The 23,986-nt window shown below is 49.6% G+C and overlaps 1 protein-coding gene across 1 annotated transcript in view; it reads left to right on the forward strand.

Moving 5' to 3' along the window:
- Positions 1 to 1,734: 1,734 nt before the first annotated feature.
- Positions 1,735 to 23,986, forward strand: part of LOC100119744 (leucine-rich repeat and immunoglobulin-like domain containing-NOGO receptor-interacting protein 4) — a 68,847-nt gene continuing 46,595 nt past the window's right edge. The window contains exon 1 of the mRNA XM_008211816.4: positions 1,735 to 2,819. The gene's annotated coding sequence lies outside the window, so the exon portion shown is untranslated. The remainder of the gene's footprint in view (positions 2,820 to 23,986) is intronic.

Genomic DNA, 23,986 nt, shown 5'->3' on the forward strand with positions numbered 1-23,986 from the left:
AACAAACAACGCCGTCGGCTCATTTTTAAAGGCGTTTTCGGCGCCGCCGGTCCTTTGTATTATATACCTAACTATATACCACACACACACGCACCGGCTCTCGACCCTTCGCGTTTTCGAGTTCGCGTCCTCGAAGGAGTGCAATTTCGCGCGGGCGCATGTGTATCCTCGCGAGATCCTCCAGAGAGATCAAAAGCGCGTACAATCCCTCTTGGCACTGCGCGAAAATGGGATAGAGGCGGCGGCGACTGCGTAAGCTACCGTGTATATATAACAAGGATCTCGTGGGTCCTTTGTGCTCACACGCTGCTGCTGGGATGGAGAGAGAGAGAGAGAGAGAGAGAGAGAGAGAGAGAGAGAGAGAGAGAATCCTCGCGATAATAAAGAGGAAAAAGGGCGAGAGTGAGAGAGCCTGTGTGTTTTCCGCTAGGCTGCGCGGTTTCATATCAGCGTTTTCCCGCCTGTGCGCGGCCTGTTGTGCGTTAAATTGACCGGATGTATACGTGTGCGCGAATTTCGGACACGGGGCTTTGTCGCGCGGATTTCAGACGGTAATTAGTGCGCGGCGGCTGAGATTGTTTTGGAATTTTTCAGCCGTTGCGCGTTTGCGCGATGTGGATTATTTCGGGCTTAGGTAAATAATGACTCTTCAGAAGTCACGGGTATTAGCGTCACTACTACTATATCCCCATTCGACATCCATTAATCTCTTGCCTACACGCAGCGCTACGCCGTTATAAATACGAATAACGCGTGTATTTTTAACCGTTTGTACAAAACGCGTTTATTTCAGCGGCATCTGTCCTTCCTCGCGCGTATCCTACTGATTTCACTAGACGCGTGCATCGATTTGGCTTTAAAGCGCCGGAAGACCATCGCGCGCGGCGGCGGGCATAACTTATTCAAGAGAGAGAGAGAGAGAGAGAGAGAGAGAGCACTCGAAATCAAGCTCAAACACTGCTTACTTATTCAAACATATACATAGCCGGCGTAGTGTTTAGTTTAGTTTCCAAATAGATTAAATTCCGGGTAAACTTTACCCCGAGCAAAGCCGATCCACTCGCGCTCGTGTCTCTCGAAAATATGGCCAATATTTGATGAAACGCTGTGCGCGAGATCGGCGGAATATATCTCACGCGCGTAAAAAACAATTAGGAGTACACATAACAGCTGGAATACACGCGCTGCAGTCGAGTTGTGAATCCATTAATCTTCAGAAGGTATATAGCAACGCACTCCGTGTGTAGTCCCAAACAAGTCCTAATTTAGAGCCCGTAGAATGCAACAACGTTTTCTCACCGGGAATTCCGGGAAAAATCCCATCTGTCGCGCGGCTACATTACGAATTCACCTATGCCCCTAAGCGACCGACCTTCCGCTGCTATTTCCTCGCTGCAGCATTGACTTATATTCCCAAGCCCGCGCCGCGCACCTTTCTCCCGACTCCTATAATGCACAAAAGGAGCATCGCTATTATGCGCGGCGGCGACAGCAGGAGAGCGCTATAGGCTATGATCCGATGCAGCAGCGACATACCTTTGGTCTAAACACACACTCACACACACACACTGGCGTAAACGCCGCGAGGTGTACAGGTGGCGCGCGAGAGGGGAGTATAGTTGCATGGGGGTGTAGGGTATATAGCCGGTTCTTGAGATGCTGGCGGCGCGCGCGCAGAAAGCGAGCGCGCGACTGGCGGGGGACGTGGTATCAGCGCCCGGCCGAAACTCGCGCGCGACTCTCAGTGGAGATCGGAGCTCCTCCGACCGCGGCACGTATACGGGGAAACAGCCAGAGATCGCTGCCGGTGTGTGTGTGTATTATAATATCGCAGTCTCGGTTATTGCGCGCCCTCGGACCCCATCTCTCTACTGTCATTGTGCCAGAGGACTACCTCGACCGGACCGGCATGTAGGTCCGCCGAGCGCAAACACCTATCTTTCTCTCTTCCTTCTTTTCTTCTCTCTCTTCTGTCCCTCTCCTCCGACTCCGTCTTTCTCTCCTTCTCTCGCTGGCTTTCCGACTCCGAAAATCCCGGAGCGTAAATCCCTCATCGCGCGCGCGCGCACAAAAAATCCTACACCCCCTAAAAAACCGGCTCTATCCCGAAAAAAGACAGCCAGCAGCAGCTTTTCACCTCCCCTATATAAGCGTGCACACCGCACACATACCTTGGGAGCGAGGGAGAGAGAGAGAGCCTTGTGTCTCCCTCTCCGCTCCGGCACGCCGTCCCCACTCTGCGCCTCGAAACGCGCGTGTGCTGCGTTCTCCCACAGGAGCCTGCCTGGAGTGTGGAGGAGCAAAACATCGGCTTTCAGTCGCGCGACGGCTCGCCACGCGAACGAACGCCGGGAGGTACCGCTCGCGGATTTGAATTTTACCGCGCGCTCGCGACAGTGCTCCGCTCTTATATCTCGTCGTCTTCATAGTATATGCACGTTCTGATAACGACGGATAGAAAAAGTGCCGAGAGAGCGTGTGACTTGTGTGCATAAGCGATCGAACTGCCCGTGAGTATAGAGAGAGAGAGAGAGAGAGAGAGAGAGAGAGCGCGGCAGGTGGTGCAGGACTGTTGCGTGCGAGGCATCAGTAGCTTAGGGTCGCTGCTTTTGTGTGCGATACAATGCGGAGGTGCTGAACGCAGAGAGGAGAGGGAAAAGTGGCCGCATTATGTGGAAACAGTGTGGAATGTTGTGAAATCGTCCCAGGTATTCCGGCGAGCAGTACCTCGTCGTCGTCGACGTCGCCGCGGGAGAAGGACGACCTATGCAGCACCGGTCGATGTCGGCAGCCGCCCGGAGATACCCACGTCCATCCGCGTAAGTACAGCACGTTCTTGCGCCTATGTATACATGCATGTGCAATATGTATGCGCGGGTTTAACGACCAGATTTGTCACGTCGAGAGGGTATAAGTGAGCCGCTTATAACGCGCGCGCTGGACACACACTGCGATGACGGTGACATGCACGGGCTTTGAAAAATTTCGCTCTTCTGTTCCCGCGATGAGTCCAATATCGTTGCGTCTTTAAAGTTTCTCACTGCAGAAAAACAGCTTTAGCAGTATAGAGATTCGCCGCCGCGTGCGTGTGACTCACGAGCTGGGACGACGGCGATGCGGGCTGCCATAACCGAAAGTTATTTCGCGCGGCTGCGAGAGAGCCCGAGATTTAGTGCTTCCCATTAGGGAAGTTTTTTTGACCGGCTCGTCGCGCGGGGCGATATTGAAATAATCTCGAAATTATCGCGCTGATTTATGCGCTTTTACACAATAGCGGAAGTTTTGCTCGCTGACCGAGATTAAGCTCCTTCCGTTGCTTTTTTTTCCATACTCAAAGTGGATAAGTGTGAGATTAGGGAAGACACACGTTTGTGTAAGCTTCGATTAGAGATTATAATATCGTCCTCGCTTATAGCTGGATAAATCAGGTCGAAATTAGCCTAAACGGTCGAAATTGGCCGCATACGTGTAATTCCGCTATAAATTCAGTGATAAGACACGCTCTTTAGTTCTCCGAACAATTATCCCCTAATTGCGGATAATTGATCGCCTTTTACCTCCGAAACAACGAATATATGCGTCACACACACACACAAACGGCGTCCGCGCGCGCACACGGGAATTAAGTTATACATTAACGTTATAATACATTATGTATTATATTCCCTCATTAAAAGCCTAATTACCCTCGTTAACTTTCATTACGCGAGAATGGTAATGACAAATTTTTCTAGCGAAATATGTCTAAATTATACACGCTGCGCTCGGAAATTCAATTTCCATGTAATACATTTCGCTGCAATCTAAAAAGACAGCTGCGCAAGAAATATATCGAGCTTCGAATTAACAAAAACAAAACGCACACGAGTAGACGACGGAGTTACACGGAATGCAATACCTGCGCGCTCGAATGATATGCAACTCCGTCTCTTTCACATCGGCTTTTTCATTTTCCCCTTAAATTTCTCCGTACGCATGAGCACGACGTTTACAACGCGCGCAACTACTGGCTGCGCACGTAAGGCACTTTTTTCCTAATAAATTTTATAGCTCGCGGTCGCGCGCGCGCTGCACTACGGGCTCTCGGTAATAAACATACACTACACGAGCGGGCTATGCAAACTAGGAGCAATTTTTCATAAAGCGCAGCGTACCCGATCAATAATCGGGAATATAACCAGCCCAATCAATAACAAACGCGTCTAATCGAGCGCGTAAAGTGCAGCCGGTATAAGTGAATCACTCAGAATAAAGAAAAGCAGCTGCAGAGGCGAGTTTTTTTCCGAATGTATAACCCGGTGCACACGTTGCGATAAGTGCGTGATCGTCATCGTATCTCCTAAATACTTGCTAAACGGCTCTCTCACACACACACTGCCGTAGCAGCAGGCGCAAATGCGTTTTTGCCATTAAGCGCCACTCTCGCGAAATTCATTAGGGCCCGTTAACCCCTCTAATTTATACGTTCGATATATAAAGTGGCGCGTCTCTCGCGAAATCTGCTCGCGACAAAGATCCCCTTTGATAAAGTAAATAGTTCGCGTCGCGCCGCTACGAGAAATAAGCTCCGCACTATACCGACGGCGAGCTAAATCGACGTCATATTTCGCGCGCGGAGCTTCTCTCTCGTCAAGACGACGACGACGCTGTATAACAGCTTTCGTCGCTCCGTTCTGCTGCAGCAGCGGAGCGCGCGGCGGCGGTGTCCCAGACACCGGCTGGGCTGCTTTATTTTGCATAATGTCGTCGCTCGCTCACGGTCATATATATTATATATTCTATCACGCTGGCCGTTATTATATCGGCTAATGGATTTACATGAATATACGTTACGGTATTAGAAACGTTTAACACGCTAAATGCTCGGGCCATTATCGCGGGCGCGCGTAATTAAAAAAGTTCTCTAATTGCGCTTTAAAAAATCATTTCGCGCTTCGCGGTTAGCCGTCTCTCTCCGGCGGCGCCCGCTTTTGCTTTTTTCTCTTTCGGCTACAACTTATAGTCTCTCTCGCCTGCCGGAGTGTAACGAAGAGAAAGGGGCTAGCTCCGGCAACTCCATAAAACGTTTTTACAATTAGCGCGCGCTTCTTTGTTTTATAACGCGTTTTTCCCGATTTAGTCGCTGCAGTAGCTTCCTCTCGTGCTTGTCGGACGAGTTTTTTCCTCCGCGCTGTACGCTTTGTACCGCTGTGCTCGCGCGAGGGATGATTTATTCCGCGCGGCGCTTGATATTGCACTTGCGAGAGCGAGAGGAAGAAAATTTATTAAATTCGAGAGGTGCGCGCGTGCGGATTTGCATTTGAGTGCTGTCAATCAAAATTGTTTTCCAACTTTTCTCACCCTCGCGTGCGTGTGTGTATATTTTAATCAAACACTTGTATACAAAGTGGAAATATATTGCGAGCGAAGCAGATTCCTGAACACACGTATACTTTGCCAAACTTTTTCCGACTCCTCGCGGCCGCAGCTTTATGTAAATTTTCACGCGCGAAGATAGCGTCGCCGCATTGATTGCCACATAATTACAGACTTTTCGCCTCGTAATTTATTCGCAGCCAGCTCGCTGCGTGATAAATCTGTCAACGCGCCAGCAGCTTTCTCGAGGGGGGATATTAAATGAAAAACGCTCGGAAAGTATCCTTCGAGGTGTAAACGAGGCGTCGTAATTCGATATACACGGCGTTTAATGGAATTGCAGCGCGATCGTTCGGAATTTCGAATTTCCCGCTGCGTGAAAAACTGCGCTCTCTGCGTGTATAGATCGTTCTCAAAATACATAGCAGCGAATTCCCCATCAATCCGCACAGGCGCGTGCATAACCGCGAGCCAATAAGCCCTTTATGGCCGAAATTCGCGCGCGCTAACGACGGCTCACCACCGCCCCGGACAGTTTTTCCCCGATGACGGCTGCGCACACACGTATAACGAGCCAAGAGGCGCGGGCGAATCGGATCCGCGGTTGGCTCTAATCTCGAGATCAAAGCGGTCGGCCAGTCGCGTCTCGATTGCGCTGGAAGATTACCGCGCGCGGCTGTAACCGAAACCGTTCGGGAGAGAGAGAGAGGGAGAGAGAGAGAGCTCCTCGAAGAAAAGAATAAGGAAGAGTATATAGGAGAAGAAGAAGAAGCAGCGCGGCTGAGGCTGCCTCATAAACGTCCCGCGACGCGGAGCTAACGCGCCGTGATAAACGCCCTTAATAAATTATTCATGCGCTACTCAGGCATCGACTTTCAGTCAGGTATACGTATACGTGTGCGCAGCTCTTTCGCGGACCGAGACACCTTATAGCTCTTCTCCCTCGAGCTACACACACACACACACACACACACACACACACACAGATACATCTACAACGTCTATCAATTTATTCTCGCCTCTATCTCCTCGCGCTGCTTTCACGCAGTCGCCGCTACTCGTTTATATATGGTCATGGTAATAAAGCACCGAGCGAGAGGGCCCCGCGACTACCGTTTGATATCAAACAATCACGTTGTGGGTTTCAGCTTTCGAAAGGGAATATTTTAAACGCCGCGTCGACGACGGGAGGGGCTACTGCATTCGTTCTCGTGTGTATTTTATGCGTATCGTCGAGCTATAAACGATCGAGTTGGCTGATAGAGTGGAAGCTTTTTATCCTTGGGTTGTGTGCAGTGGGCGTTTTTTCTCCCTCTAGCTCTCCAACGGCTACACGGTAATTATCATTTTTTTCTACAAAATTTCCGCTTCGATGAGGTACACAAAAACTTCCCTGTAATCTTATCTCCGACGAGCCACACACACACACACACACACAAGGTGGAATCATTCCACCAACCCCTTTTTTCAACGACGTCATCAGCTCCGAGAGTATCTATCCGCGCCGCCGAGTATTGTAATAATTGGACTCTTCAGATCGTGTGCCACACGAGACCCGATGCACTTCAGCTTTTTTACGCCGCAACAATCCACTCGCTTGTGAGTAAAATCAATAGTCCGACGAACAACTCTATCGAGCATAATCGAGCGATCTCTGGGGTGCGACGTCGAGTGAAAAGTTAATAATTTTCTCTTTAGCAAAAAGCAGCGCAAAAACCTTCCGCGACAAAAACCGTCGCCACAACGGCGATAGAATTCATTACTATCAGTAGCTCGAGCATCTCGTCGCGTCAAAAGCCTCTGAATAAATAAATTGAAAATACCCGCTCGCCCATTTATATTTTTGTCGTTCCCTCGTCGACGATTCGTCGCTCAATCGCCTACTGTACCGCTCTGGAGCCGAGGACGCGGCGCATCTGCTCCCCCGCATCAGAGAGAAGAAGAGAGAACTACCCGATTACGCACTAAGGAGAAAATACGCGGAATTCGCGGCGACGAGGCTCGTAAAGGGGGGAAGCCGCGGCTTCATATTTATACGGACCGGGAGAGAATAAAGCGCGGAATTTATTGGCTTTGGTTCGCTATGTTTAGCCTCGAGTGAATTAGCTTGTTTTATAAGTGTTCCTGTCGCGCCGAATGTAAAGACGAAACAAATCTGAATGAATAAAATACATCAGCGAGAAGAGCGTCGCGCGCAATATTCCGAGCGATTGAAGCCATCTCCTCGAAAATAACGCGCGTTAACGTCTTGCACGCACACACGTACGACGCACGATAGAGAGAGAGAGAGAGAGAGAGAGAGAGAGAGAGAGAGAGAGAGAGAGAGAGAGAGAGAGAGAGAGCATGCAGCTTCCGATTGCGACTAGCGGCAATTTGGGGGAGTAAACTGCGCGAAGGGAGGCGATTTTAGAAAGCAGTTGCGTATATAGATGATTACCCGGTCTTTATACATCCTATACCCGCGGAAGAAATTGACTACTCCGTTTACGACCTCGCCCGCACCCCACACCTTTTTCCCATTCTAATTCCGCCGTTCCATTATCTCTCTCTCTCTCTCTCTCTCTCTCTCTCTCTCTCTCTCTCTCTCTCTCTCTCTCTCTCTCTCTCTCTCTCTCTCTCTCTCTCTCTCTCGGTCTTTCTCTCCGCAGTGCGAAATCTCCGCCCTCCGAGCGAGTTCCGCCATTAATTTTTTTCCGCCACGAGTTCATTATAAGACGAGAGAGGCTTCCTCTTCTCCGCTTTTTTCGCGCCCTCTTTGAATCTCGGCGGCGTTCTTTATCTTGTCCTTTCCATCTGTGCTCTATCTTGTTTACCCTCGGCGTTATTCTTCGCTGGCATGGTAGAAAGAGAGATTGAATAAGCCTGCGGAGGAATTCGTTAATAGAGCTGCATACAGCCACTCGCGCTTCAACTCGTCGTCGTTGCTTTTTACGAGGACACAACTTTTCAGCTCGAAGAGTCGGTGCATTCATTTCTGTCGCAGTTCGTGTATAACCGAGACGAAAGTTAAATCGAAAAACAGCGCCTAACTAATCAACTCTTTGATCGCACTTCGCGTGATATATTTTTCTTCGCCTTCGAATAATAAGCGAAACTCGATTAAGCTCGTTATATCCAAAAGCTTATAAGCCCGCTGCAAAAAGCAATTTCCCGAGAGTAAATAAACATCCGTCACACGCGGGCGCACGGAGTGAAGGAAGAGGGTATAACTCGTTATCCAGCAGCTAATAACAACTAATCTCTCGTTTGTCCCCTTTCGCCTACCGCCACTGAAGCAGGCATACGGCGTCACGTAGTACACTCTCTCCGCAGCTCGTTTCTTCCCTCTTTCACAGCGCGGGCTATGCCTATACACAGACCGACGACGGCACGTAGTACACATATTCAATGCCCACACGAGCTCTCGTGCGTATACAGGAATAAGAGCAACTGCGGAAACTTGGAGACGCGATCGGGACCTAAATCATTGCTCGCCATTTCTCTCTCTCTCACTCTCTCACTCACTCTCTCTCTCTCTCTCTCTCTCTCTCTCTCTCTCTCACTCTCCGGCAACTCGTAAATCTGAGCGCGCGAGAGAGCGTGTCCGCTCTCTTTCTCTCTTTCTCTCTCCCGCGTATACTATTTATTTCCGCGGTTTATTAACGAGTTTGAAGGGCCATTCGTCAGGCGCGCTCTGACTTAATTGCCGCAGCGCCAGGACGATCGGCGAGAGCGATATGCGCGCGCTTATACTCGTTTCATTAGGGAGAGAAGGCCGCCGCTGCCGCCGCTGTTATATATCTCATCCGCTCTCGCGCGCTGCGGGGGAGCGAATTTCCTCGGCCGCTTTTTCCGCCGCGGCGTAATACGGTTAATTACGTTAATACAATTATGTCGTTTATCAATTATCGAGATTATGTTTGTGCCGGAGTAATGCGCTGATGCCGCTGCCGCTGCGCTACTCTCCTGATGAAAGTTGAGCGTGTGTGTGTGTGTGTGTGTGTGTGTGTGGAGCGAGAGAGCGGTTGTTATACATTGCACGCGCGTGACTCGCGGATTTGGAGCGTGAATTTGACGTCGCGAGATAGAGAGAGAGAGAGAGAGAGAGAGAACACCATACGCTTAATTATCCCCTGTTTGCCGTGCGCGCCAAGGTTTAAACACCCTATAGCGTTACGCGCGCGTTTGTTTGTTTGAGTAATATGCAGCGCGCGGGAGGGATGGCTGAATGTTTTTTATATCGGGATTTTTCTCAAAATACACATCGGGGCTGCGCGGCGTGTTATCTATTATTACGACTCGCGGCTATATATACGGTTAACTTAATTTAAACGCGATGTCAGTCTGTCGGCAAAGTTTCATGCGCAGCCCGGGTATAATACAAACGTAATTGGACTCAAAGTTGCGATTCAGTTCCTTCCGACGAGCTTTCACGCAGTAATATATAGAATATTCCAAATTCTACTGTTCCGCGTGCACTACACTACTGTACGCTTTTATTATTATACCGAGAGAGAGAGAGAGAGAGAGAGAGAGAGAGAGAGAGAGAGAGAGAGAGAGAACGAATTTAACTACGCGATATCTCGTAAAATGTTTAATTTTCGCGCGCTCTCCGACTCGGCAAATTTACGACTGGCAGCTTGTAAATAATGTCCATTTCCAGACATTATTTATTAGCCTGCATGTACATCCAGGCTCTTTTATGCAAGCGCACTTTTGATTCGAGCGCAGAGCTCAAACGAGTTTTCCTATAGCTCTAGCTTGTAAGAAAGAACTTAATACGCACACGAATCCAGCGCAGGCACGAGAGAAACTCATCGACTATTATATTTTCGCGCAAATAATTCACAAAACTACTCCCGCCGCTACGAGGTACCGCGCGCGAAACATTCCCCATCTGGAAGTTCGTTATACGCGCGCGTGTACAGTATACAATGCTCGTCAACTCATTATTCAGCGGCGCGCGCGCGGCTTAATTTTCCGGGAGACTCGCGCTTGGCTCGAAAAAGAGCAAGAGCGAAAAAAGGGCTGCTGCAGAGACACTGCGAAGCAATTCGGCGATACGAGAGAGCGGGAATCGTTGGCCCGCGAAATCGGAGCTCACAGCTGCGAGCAGGTGCGGAAGAGGGGGGGAGAGAGAGAGAGAGAGAGAGAGAGAGAGAGAGAGAGAGAGAGAGAGAGAGAGAGAGAGAGACTAGTCTGAAAAGCTCGGCCTCTGTGTCTATGTAACATTTTGCACGGGATCTGCGGCGCTGATAAGACACGCATTACCGTGCGCGACCCCTCACACTTGTGCAGTGCATGTGTGCGACTGAAAGAATAGAAGCTGCTGCTGCGGTTTTCCCCCTGAGAGAGCGAGAGATAGTTCGCCGTCGCTATACATGTTTTAAGCTACATAGATATATATGCCTGCCCTTTTCTCCTCGGCCGCTATACTCTCGCTCCTCTTCGCGCCTTGCTTTATTACACGCTTTTTACGGCCGAGTCACTTTCTCTCTCCCTGCTAGCCTGCGCGCGCGGAGATGAGCGCGATTTCGTGGGTTTTAAATTAACGGTGCTTCCCTTTTTCTCGTAACATTCTTAGTCGATGTCGCGGCGACTTTTCCTCGGAATTACAAGGCGTTATTGCCGCGCTCCTTTTTTCTCAGCTCTCGCTTTTTATCGCCCGCTCGGAATTCGGATGGACCTGTTTTTTTCCTCCGAGAGTTTCATCGCCTGTATACAGTATTCATTGTGGCAACTCTGTGAGAGAGAGAGAGAGAGAGAGAGAGAGAGAGAGAGAGAGAGAGAGAGAGAGAGAGAGAGCGCATTCGGCTGAATTATTCGGTCAACGGGATTCGGGCCGATGTAATTGAAAGCGCGCGGCGCTGATGCGTCCTATGCTAGAGAGAGGGAGAGAAAAAAGGAAGACCGCGCCTCTCGCGGCCTTTAAATTTAGCTTATAGGCGCCTACTTCTTGGATATTCATGAAAATTTTCACGCCGCTGTCCTCTAACGGTCATTTATTACGCGAGCTGCAGCGAAGCTCTTCCTCCCTCCGTCATTTCGAAATCTGGGGCGCGCTTTTTTGTTCGCGTCCCCTAATACTTGCATTACCGTCGCGCTAAAAACTAACCCAGATGCAAAATTCGAAAAAATGAAAAAGCTCGCTCGCGCGCGCTCTAAAGATCGGGATTTCCAGATTAAAGCATAACGAATATGAAAACAGCGCAGTTTTTCTTAAACTGTATCTCGCTCTCGTTTTTTCCTCTTTTTTTTCTTTTTTCATAACGATTCTCGTTTGCTCGTCGCTCGTTTTACATCGGAAGCTCTCGCGCGCGGCTAATCTAAAAAGCCGCATCCCTTGTGTTTTCCCGAGACAAGATGAAAGGGCGGGAAAATTCGTCTCGGCGTGAGCTCGAAGATTCACGCATCTTCCGAGACGCAAGCGAGATTATGGATTTTTTTGTCAGCCACGATGACAGGGATTAAGTGGGGAAAACGGTTACCATCGACGCGACCATAACTCATCCCCGTCGAGTGCCGCTATCCGACAATATTATTCCAACTTGCGCGCGCAAGAGCGGATCAACGAAAACACGAGTCATTACTCTTAATGGCGTTTCAATGCGATCTGGAATAACAGAAGCTCTTTCACGAGCAGCGGCTGTTTGGATAAGAAACTCTCGTGCTATGCTTAAATTGGGTGGTAATACCGCGCGCTTTTTTCGAAAAACCGCATCAGCCTTGTTTACCCGACGTTCAAAAAGCCGCGAAGGCCAAACACTCGAGAGAATCATTGTGATCCGAACAGGCGTCGTCGCGTTTGATAATTTTCCCCGGGACAGATTTCGAAATACGCTATGCTAATCAGATGGAAAATCCGTGCTTAGCGATGATCAATCATACTCTCGCGCGCTCGGTGAAAGCTAATCGAAGCCGTCGATAGAGCCATACACTCTTACCGGGGCTACTACGACACGCGACAAAACCCCGACGGTTTTCACCTAACGCGCTCTAACCGCGCGATCAATGCTTTTATCCCTCGAAAAAAAAATTGAAATCCCCGTCGCATAACCCGGTACATCCGAAGAGCTCAAGTGGGAGGCTATCTCCTCGTCAATGGCTTAATTAACGCGCGGCTGTCAGACGCAAGCACAGACGTTCCAATGCTTTGAAGTACGTCGAAGAGTAAACACTGCTACTCGCTTTTCGTCATCCGGCGATTCGAAAATAAGAGAGATCACGCGCATTAATAACAATGATAAATTAGATGCGGATCGGCCGGCAGATGGCGCTGTAATTATAGCGCGTTATTCCCACTGTGCGCATAATTCATGTGCGTCTACCGCCGAACGAGAATCTCTCGTCCTCTCGAATTGTCTCTCGTGTACAGAGCCGAGGGCGAGACGGGTGAAAAGCTCGTTTTTCTTTCCCCGCGACGACGACGCCAGCTTTTTACGCTCTGTGTAAGGACCGAGAGACGCGCCGAGATAGATACGTCTCTGCGTCCGCGTGCTTATAGTCGACGTTTATACGCGCGTGCGTGTATAGGGTCTAACTGAATTATCTTTTAATTGGAAAGATAAAGCGGTCGGTTACGACGCGTGAATAATAGATCGGTGTAAATCAACATCGCGCGCTCGTAATTGCGGCTATACGCGCGCGCGTATGTGTGTGTAAAGGGAAGCGCGATGAATTTTTCATGCGACGTTTTCCGCGCGCAACTATTACCGGGAGAGGAATAGATATCTACGCGATGATTTAATATTTAAAATGCCTTCGTAGAAAGCCTCTATACGCGGCGGGGAGAGTTTTCTTCTATAGAAGTTTTCTTTCGATCGCTTATCGAGTGTAATATATACAAACGTCATTAATCTCGGCTCGACGCTGTGCAGTGTTCTACACACGAAATGGTGAAATAAGACGTACACGTAAGATTTCAATTATATAAGCGCTTAATAATTATCACGGACCACTGTTATACCTACTCTGACCGTCTCCTTAATGAAGACACAACGTCCTCAAAGAATACGCAGTACCTTTCGACTCATTAGGGAATCTTATCGCGCCATCTAATCGCTCTCTTATACATCCTTCCCGGCGTGTATTCGTTTCGCGTTATCTTTCTCCTCTGGCCCCTATTCTCCTCGGCACAGTTTCCTTCCTTCCTTCATTACGGCTCGTTTTCCTTATATTATACTTTTTTTCCTTTCGCTCTCCCCCGAAATTACAAAAATATAACGAATCATATTGTTTTGTCCCTAACAACAGCTGAGAACGAAAAGAGGCGGCAGAGCAGGAACGAAGATTATCCGCGGCTAATCGCTAATCCTCATCTGAGTTATGACGCTCTCTGGTATAGTCTTGGCTTCCGCGGCTCCGCGTATTTTTGCTTCTCTTTCGCGTTTGCCCAGACGTCTGCGGGGAAATATCCCCCGCGTTGCATTCGCCAAGATATCGCTTAACGGCGTTATTTACGGCCGACGCTTTAAATTGAAAACGCTGGAAAAATTAAATCTCCGTATACAAGACTGTGTTCGATGATAAAAATATACCGCGAGGAATGAAAAATGCGCCGAACTTAATAGACCATTTCCGGCACACTTTTTCTCGTCGTTCGAAAACACACGTGTACAAATGTCTTGCCTCACGATCCTCCGCTCTTTCTTCGCGATACGAAAGCCGATCGAAAATAGCCCCGCGCGCGTGTGTGACGCTTTCGAAAGAAAGGACGACTCCGCAAGCTCTGATATATGCGCGTTGCCATGTAGATATGTGTATACGAGTTTATTTTTTCGAAACTCACGCGCTGTGTTTTGGCTTTTGGTTGCGCTGTTTGCTTTGTTCCTTTTCTCTCTCTCTCTCTCTCTCTCTCTCTCTCTCTGCGCCGCGCGAGTTTTTCAATATTTAGCCGTTGCTTTTTTCATCCAAGTAGAAAAAAAAAACTTGGCTGCGCAAACAAACTCGCGCGAGCACCGCTTAATACATCGTCGGCGTGACGCATTGAGGCTGAGTAAAAACATCGGGAAAATAGATACTGAAGTATAATATTGATAAAAATAAAAAAAAAATACACGCACATTTTTCCCATTTGTTCCGGTTCTTTTCAATACAAACTCTCGGTATGGCATAATACAGCGATGATGAATCGTATACATTCCGCGAGAGTTACATTCCCTCTCGTTATATCACGACAAAGGCGCGTGTCTGCATCGACGAAATTTTAATTTAATATCGCCCATCCCCGCGGGCGGGCATCGTGGGCGCGCACAAAAGATTAGGGAAAACCGCAAGAAAAGCCCGCTGATGCACAATAAGCCCCGGCTTTCTAAAGCACTTCCGCCGCAACTTTTTTCCCCTCTCGCACTCCGAACAAGAAGAAGAAGCAGCGGCAGTAGCAAAAGTAGCGGCGAAAGAAAAAAGAGAGAGAGAAAAAAATTGGCGGAAGTACAGGGCGGATACAGCGCGTGCCTGATTGGCATTTGCGGTGTACGGAGGAGAATCGCGCGACTATAGAGCGCAATGCGCACACACGAATCGTATTGGAGTAGCTGAGCAGCGCCGGGAGCAAACGAGGGGCCGCACCGCGAGAGCTTGTCGTCGCGGTACTATATATAAATAGGAGCGCGCAACGAGAGGAGGGCTGCACAATGCACCGAGAGAGATCCTATTTTCAGAGATACTCATCTCCCGAGCTAACCGCTCTATCTGTACGGCGAATCGCGCACGAGTCGGCTGCTGTTGCTGCAGCTGTTTCCTTGCTTTTTCTAGATTCCCTCGCCGTGTGTACGAGCCGCCTTTTTCTTCGGCGAGATCGGCCCTACCTGATACTTTGAGCCGTCGCGGTATCTCGCGGTATTTCGAGATTTTTAACTTCTTTGTGCCGCGCGCGGTTTCCTCATCTTTTTCTTCTTTTTCGTCGTCGGGCGTGTATACGAGAGGCCGGAGGCGATCTGCCGGAACGCGATGGGTTATTTGTATATCGCGGTAGGGAGCGTAGCGGCGGTGATTTAAAATCGTCGTGTCGCCGCTCGGTGTTCGAGTTTTTACAGCGCGGCGACGTCGACGCTTCAATTTCCATCTCTACCAGTGTTTATCGCTCTCGTTACACGTGTTTCTTGATTCCCCTTCCGTCTCGCTCTGTTTGTGACGCGCGTAATACCGATCGCGGGAAAATTTTTCTTGAGTATACGTGCGAGCGCTCCGCAGCAATAATTCCAACTTTGTACTCGACTTAAACTTATCACTCTCGCCCGGCTACAGCCGAGAAGTTTGCTTCTCCAGCTCTCCGTTCCCTGCAATTAAGGCTCTTATTTTTCTGCACTGCCCTACTGCAATACGCTGAGCTACACTCGCGCGCAACTCGGATAAAAAACAAAGTTGCGCCGCTTAAACAATTTTTTCACCCTATACGCGTTTTTGTTCGTGAAGCGCGTATAAGCACATTATCCAGTAAAAACAAACGTTGTACCGCGGGGGAAAAGAAAAATACCGCAGTAGTGGGCGCCGCGCACAAAAGAAGGTGTATACGTATCGTTGGCGTGGAAAAAAGCGCCGCCCCTCTTATTTCCTTCCCCCCCTCTCTCTCTCTCTCTCTCTCTCTCGTCTTCTATACCTTTTCCAGGCTCTGCTGGGTCCGCCGGTTGCGTATATAAACCAGGGCTGCACACGCGGCACAGCCATCGGCTGATCTAATCCCCGTAAAACGTAAGCGCGCGGCAGGTGTGAAAGCGCCGTACGTATACCACATTCGATCTGCTCCGCGAGAAAATTTCCCCGTATATAGGTATCCGCTACTCGTGACCGCCCACTATTCCACATATGTAACACCCTTCCACTCTTCGACTCACTGCGCCGCTTCTTCGCTCTCTCTACTCCGCCGGCGCACTCGCTATCGTCGGGCCCTCCTTTTTCGTCTACTGCTACGGCTAGTACCTTATATACAGCGTCGAGTGGAAGAGAGCCTTTTCAGCTTTTGACGCACAGGAGAAAGAGAGAGAGAGAGAGAGGAAGGCTCTCTCTCCCAGCCTTTGTTTCTACGTGGCTTGGTTTTTGAGCTGAAATTTCGACCCTCCGCGGCACTCGTCGAGCTCAGCGCTATATACCTAGCCGACCGCGGTCCATTGCGCTTATTTTCTCGTTTGGCGCGCGGTGACTACCTACGCTATACATACTCTCTGCGTGTACCTATATATATGTATACCTGCGACGGCAGCCGGGTGGAAAGTTTTCGGATCGCGTTTCCGGCTGCGCAGTAGCCGCTCTCTTTCTCTCTCTCTCTCTCTCTCTCTCTCTCTCTCTCTCTCTCTCTCTCTCTCTCTCTCTCTCTCGCTCTACTGTGTTTCGATTTTGCCCGAAAACTTTATTTTTCAAGCTGCCCTCCTGCTGAGCCGAATAATACCCCCGGCTAATCGGTTTACGCTTTAAGTGTCTTTAATAGTTTGTTTAGAGCTCGACTACCGCCGCCGCCGCCGCGAGTTTACCTATACACTTTAGTAGGTGTATATGACAGCTGGGAATTTGTTCGCAGCTGGCCTTTCTCATTTGGTAAAAATGCCACGGGATCAGCCTTAATGCGATTGACTTTATTTATAAACGGAAAAATTAATCGTATTATCCGGAAGTCGATCGATGCAGCCGCGTATATTATATTATAACAGCTTCGTGGTGAACACAAGCGTTGCGGCACTTTTCATTAGCTCCGGCGTAATGGTCATTCGTTCCCGTTGCACTTTGGCTAGGATCGATGAAAAAAAAGAACGAACCTAGAACCACCGCTCACGCGAACGTCAGATTTATACACACATACATAAGCCGCCGCCGATTCCAAGCACTCAATCATCATTATTTCCCCTTAAAGAAATAGTACACCGCAAACACGACGCCGGCGCGCGTTTTGCGTTTAGATTTCGATGGAAAATACTCGACCGAAAGTCACACACAGTACGGCTGTATAACGATATTCGTTGAACCTATTGCGCAACGACGACAATAACGCATTTGTCGCGAGAGTAGCACACAACGCGCGAGTCACTCGAAAAAATGGAACACACGCAAACTGCGCGACTTCTGTATACATATACACACGAGCGCCGCATTCGTGGGCACGAACGTCCGATGTAACGCGGGCGTATGCGGTGAAATATCCGAAAATCGCCTTTTCGACATCTCGATTCGTTTTGGGAGTAGAGCTTGATTCCCGAAGCCTCGTGGCCGCACCGCTATTTCGGACGACCCTCGGGAAAACTGCGCACTGCACATACAGACGCGCATACGTATGCACGCAGCGGAGCAACAATTAAGCTTAAGCCACCGGAGGAATAGGAGAGAGAGAGAGAGAGAGAGAGAGAGAGAGAGAGAGGCATTTCGTGTTTCGGCCGCCGCCGCGAATACCGTGCAAACGGATTTGCCGCAGTGACGGGAAGAATTAAAATGCATGTACACAACACGGCTGCTGTAGCTGCAACGAGAGGCCAAACGAAGAGTGTGTAGTTACGCGAGCGTATTAAATGAAAAAGCAGTGCGCGCAGCAGAAAGGAAGCTTCGATTTTTCAGCACGCGGGAAAAATTTACTTTGAAGCCGCGCGTATAGAAATATTGACAAATCTCGTCGATGCTTTATTTGATTACGAACGTTGTATTTTCTCTTTTTGTAGCGCGTTTAGCTCGGATTGCAAGAAAACAGCGGCGTTATAAACATACGTTAGAATTGGAGTTTACGCGTGCGGTTCGCTATGATTTTTCCAACGTTATATGGAGGAAAAAGGAGGGAACTATACCGTATATTTTCCTCTTTAAGCCGATAAATTGTTCGAATAGCGCATGGCTATACGTATGGGAGAAGCGCTTGAAAAATCGCACGACGGAAAATTAAAAAGGAAAATCCAGCTCCCCGTGAATTCTCCCTTATAGAAATCTCGGAGATAGACCTCGTTGAATCGTCCCTACACACACACAGAGACATATAGCAGCAGCGGCAGCAGCGAGGAATCCTCTTCCGCATATTCTCCTGCGCGAGCTAGTCTGAATACATCTCCGTCAAATCAGTCGATTTATTGGACCGCCGCTGTATTTGAAGCCGGTCCTTCACGTCCAAATGCACCGACGAGTGCGCAGTGTAACGGGCCTCTCCTCGGCCGGAAAATTATAAAATATTCTCTTTTCTGCGCCGTAATAACCGGAAATTCGATGAAAATCTAAACACACACCGCTCTACCTACCCATGAATATGTGCATATGGTTTACGCGCAATACAGTACATACAGCGCGTGGATGTAGCGAGAAAGCGTGTTTATAAAAATGCGCGCGCGAAGGAAAAGAGCCTCGGCGGGCTGCAGCGCAGGAGAAAGAAAGAGAGAGAGGAGGTCGGGAAGGTCGATAGCGCACAATCTCCGCTCTGCCGGGTGCCGGTCCACTGGATATTTCTCCGCTCGCGCGAGCAAACACTCATTTCGCTATATTTGATCGTATCGTCCGGCCGACGCTTAGCCGCAGCGGCAGCTTCTGCGTTTCTCTCTCTATAAAGGTATGAACACCCACAACTGCACGTGTGTGTGTATAGAGCGAAGCGAAGCGCTGCAGCGGACGTACGTATACGTCCCTCTCTCTCTCGGTCTCTCTCTCTCTCTCTCTCTCTCTCTCTCTCTCTCTCTCTCTCTCTCTCTGAGCAGTAACCGAGCTTATTTAACTTATTCGAGCGGCAGCGCACGTAGCGCGTTGCGCCGCAGCGACGTTTAATCGATCGGCGAGACCGTCCGAGCGTTATTTTTCCGAGAGAGCGGCAGGAGATGCGCCGCTGGACGCTGTAGCGTCGAAATTGTATCGGACTAATGCGCTGACACGAGGACTGCTGCAGGAAGAGACCGAGAGAGAGAGAGAGAGAGAGAGAGAGAGAGAGAGAGAGAGAGAGAGAGAGAGAGAGAGAGAGAGAGAGAGAGCGAGAGAGAGCGAGGGAGCGTCGATTGCCTTCGCGATTGAAGTTTCAGTCGTCGAGTCGATTGCTTTTTCACGACTTCAATAAGGGCTGCGCGAGCGCTGTAAAGCTTTTTCCTCTAGCTCGTTCTCTCTCTCTCTCTCTCTCTCTCGGCCGCTTTTTCTTCTTTCTTCTTCTTCCTTTTCGGCCCGCGTCAAAGCCCTGCTTTATTAATCCCGAGGTTTTGCGCACCCGTGGATTATTGCTTCGCTCACACGCGCGCGGGACGCATTGATTACTCGCGTTGTATGATTGCGAAATCGCGCGTACGTCGGGCTTTTCTAAAAAGTGTGTACTATATAAAACTTTCTTCGCAGCCAGCTCGTAAAGCGACGAAAAAGTACACCTGAAGGAGAGAGGGAGATGAATCTCCTTCGAGGTCTCGCGTGAAATTATTATGCATAGCGCATCGATTGGTCTTGGGTATCCGCCCACGCAAGAGAGAGGGAGAGAGAGAGAGAGAGAGAGAGAGAGAGAGAGAGAGAGAGAGAGAGAGAGAGAGAGAGAGAGAGAGAGAGAGAGAGCGATCGTAAAGCGCCGTGATGCAAAGGTAATATTATGGGCAATCATAAAAAGCGGCGAAAAACGCGCCGTAAAATAGAGGCGCCGAGAAAGCGAATCGCCTTCTCAGGGGGCTGACGTGCGCGCCGATATGGTCCGTTCGATACTAGCCACTATGTGGATGGTATATACCTATATACGCTTTGCATGTGTAGGTTTAATCCGAAGTTGGCCTTGAGAGTCAGTTGCCGTGTATAGGACGCGCGGGGAATGTTTTGAATTTGGCGGGGCGTGTTTAGGGTCAAGTTCCCGCGAGAACTTGCAGCTTGTTGCTCCCGATGCGCGGCTGTATATTAAGCGGATTTGTTGAATCTTATTATAGGCGACTGCATTCCCGAATATGATACACGCGGCTTCTGAGGAATTATTATACTCACGGCTAATTGGATACGGTTGCTTGGTGGGTTCTGTAGAAGAAACGGAAATGAATGGACGACATTTTTATTTCAAAGCACTGAGATCAAAGATGATAATAGGGCATCAAACAGCCTATAAAAACACAGATCTCGTAAACGCAGCCTAAAAAAACATTCGCCTCTCCCATCAGGAGCCCGCAATTGGCTTACATCCATTCCACAGAATCTCACACATTCTGCAACCTGAACGTTCAAGCCGTCCACTCGACACTCCTCCACTGCACAGATCGATCCCAATTCATTAAGCGAATTAGCGCAGACCTCCCATTCTTTCAAGCCACGGCTCGGCTGCAGCTGCGCTCGAGTGAATCGATACAAGCCAGCATAGGCAGCTGCAGCTGTTCGTCGTCCCGGCCTGGGCTCGTCTGTCAGCCCCGAAGGAAGCCTCCCGCTGATAAATCGTTCTCGACCTATCGGCAATCTCGCGCCGGCCAAACTTGGAAAACTATCAGTACAAGTTGGCTAAACGCAACTTAATTCCCCCCGTCGAAAGAAGTTAGCGTCTAGTGTCGACCGTCGGAGGAATGAAAAAAAAAGACGAAGAAGAGAGAAAAGAAAAAAAAACAGGCGAACGACGCGCAAACTTTTCGGTGCGACTATATACGGAAGAATCGCGTGCCGACGGCGACTGCGAACTTGGAAGGTCAGGGCTGCTCCAGAAAACTTTCAGCTCGCGCGCGCTATATTGGCCCCTCTATCTTCTCCTTATCTTAACGAGAGGGAATCAAGACCCCCCCTACAGCCTCCTGCGGGACGAATACGTGTATAGGGTGCGCGCAAGCTATGGGGGGAGAGAGTAGGATGCGAATCGAATTGCGGCGCGTTACGCGCCTTCGGATAAATGGCCCATTGACCCTTAGATATGGAAAGTCGGCATGCTCCCACGGAGCGCGCGACTACTCGCACTTATCGCCGTGATCTTAAACGCTGCTCGCTACTCGATCGAGGAGAAAAAATGTCTATTCCCACGCACGACTGAGCCTCGTGTGTCCCCCCTTCGATGCTTATACGCGTGTGTGTGCTGTACACAGCCGTCGCGGATATTACCTTGTTTGCCGATACGCACGGCTGAAATATGTATCGGCGCCGATCATTTGCCGAATAACCGATGGCAAACGGTAAGGGAGAGTCGATTTAGCGAGTCATTTTTTCCTCGTCCCTTCCCGGCCAGCCAGCGGCCGTATATATACAGATGCCTATCGCTAACAAATTTCGGCCGATTGATTCCCTCGATCTCGGCCTGCCTCGTGCGAAGGACGCTTGACAAAATACCCGGTCTTTCTTTTTTATACTCTCCTTCCGTCGCGCAGTCGATCTACTCCCCTATATTTTCAGCGCTGGAACGAAGGTATTTACGCGAATAAACGCTTTTACCCCCGCCCCACATACGCGCACAAAAGTGCGTGCGTGGCGTTGCTGCCATGCTCGACAAAGCCGAAACATTAAGCGACACGTCCGCGTCGGAGCCGTTAATTACTCTCGCTTTCAGACTCGCTTGGCTCGCAAAAAAATGAAAAAAAAAAGAAGGAAGAAATAGCTCCACACACAATGGACGATTTTTCCGCAATAAGCGCGCGCGTGATAAAGAGCCTTCATTAAGCGCGACAATGGCGTCAGGTGCGGTAATTTCCTTAATTTTGTTTGCCGCGAACAATAAAGATGTGGCGCGCGAGGTTCAAGTTCACTTCTTCTCACGGGGGTCGCGTGTTCCCCCCTCCTTCCCTTTCGTACGTATACGCTGCATAATGTGCGCGGCGAATGAATGAAAACGAGCCGCGCACAATGCTAGCGCTGAGCTGCGAGGTGTATGAAAGCGTGGAGAGCGAAAAAAGTCGGGACAAACGAGAGGAGGAGGGCGAGCGACGCGCTGATTATCGGAATACGAGTCGCTCCTTTGATGGGATACGCGAGTTTTAATCTGCGTTAATTACAATATCCGAAAAAAGCGCGCGCGGCGCGCATAAGACACGGAAAAAGATTCCGAGAGCTGCGCGTATCAATGCGAAAGCGCCGCGGGATATAGCAGAGGAAAATATAAGCGTCAGTGGGTACATAACGATATCACTGAAAGGGGGCGACGTAGCACAGCGACGCAGCGCACGCATTGCTCCGCGTAATTATGCAGTCGCGCTTGAAGCTCTCCCCTCTTGACTCTCGACGCAGCGCAGAGCGAGAGCCTTCAAAGGGCTTTAATCTTGTCCTCTGCGGAATCGCCGCGCGCGAATAATGACGCGACGCGTAACGACGAAACGCTTCTTCATTTGCATACGTAAAAAGCCGGAGCAAATAAAATTGGGATTAGCTCCGGGGCGACGTGTGTTATATATGCGCGAGTGCGGGTAAAAAGAGAGAGAGGGAAGAGACGTGGGATAACTGATTCGCCGGATGAAAGCGGCGCCGGTAGCTCGTGATACAGCTTGCGCGAGGGCTTTACGGCCGGGAGCTCGACCTAATCTTGATGAAGAAACTGTATTACGCGGCTTTTCCTCCCCGTGTTCCTCTGCATTGTTTTTACTGCTCGCCTACTTTTGCGTCGCGGCGAGCTTTATGTCCGCGTTTTAAACTTTCTCGCAGAATTTGTGCTAAACTCACGCTCGTCCGCTGCTTTTATTTAAAAAAAGGGCAGTCGATGAAATATGCACGCATCGCGGTTTTCGAAAGGAAAATCGTCGGAGCTATTACGTCGTAAATTATTGACACACGCGGGCATTGTGTGCGTAGTAAAATAACGACCGGCTATCGACCCGAAGCCAAGAATTCTTCTCTCTCCCCGTATGCGTAGCTGCAATCAGCCACTTACCTTCTTCGCCGATAAGTCGCTCTCTCCTGAGATAGCGCGGTATCTCCTCACAGCGGTGGGTGATCGAAAAAGACGCGTATAGCACATACCTATTACGCACACGAAGGAGCTGGTGGAAAAGCCTTGCATATGTATAAGAAACAAGCGGAAAAGTGCATAAATTTTCCTTGGGCTCTACGCGCCGCCGCGAGAGTCCTTAGCATGCATAATGCGACATACGCCGCGCGCATGCCCCGGCGCCTTCTTAAGAGCTACTGCTCTCTGTATCTCTTCCTCGTGCGAATTCGGCGACTCGAGGGGCTCTGCGATATTATATATGTGTAATATGTACAGCTGAGGAAGGGGAGCTGCACAGACGCGACGACTATACACTTGAGAGAACGGGAAACGAAGGCGAAATGTGGAAATGATTTAGCTAATGCGTGTAAGCAGCTCTTGTATGACATATGTACGAAAGTATACATCGAACGCTGTTTTCCAAAATTTCTGTACATTTCATATATAATAATAGAAAAGAAACGAGAAAGCTCGCTCTCCCTCCGACGATTTTCCGCGATAAAACCCGCTGGGTACACACAGCGCACGAGAGAAGAAACACACACACACACATACACAGATCTCTCCTACAGTTATGCTCATGCATATGTATGCCCGCACGTCGATCTCGTGAGATTCTTGCGTTAGGGGCGAGAGAGAGAGAGAGAGAGAGAGAGAGAGAGAGAGAGAGAGAGAGAGAGAACGCGCCGAGAGTCTCAGGTGCGGCGTGTATGTGCGTGCGACGTCTATAACCTCCCGAGCGTGTACACACGGCTTTTCCAAACATATTCCGCGCCCCTCCGAGCTCCGAGAGACAGAGAGAGCAAAGCGCGGCTTATTATCTTGCGACTGGCCCGAGAGCGTCTGCTTTTCCTCCCTGCATGG

This window comes from Nasonia vitripennis, chromosome 2, assembly GCF_009193385.2.
Source record: "Nasonia vitripennis strain AsymCx chromosome 2, Nvit_psr_1.1, whole genome shotgun sequence".
Lineage (NCBI taxonomy): Eukaryota > Metazoa > Arthropoda > Insecta > Hymenoptera > Pteromalidae > Nasonia > Nasonia vitripennis.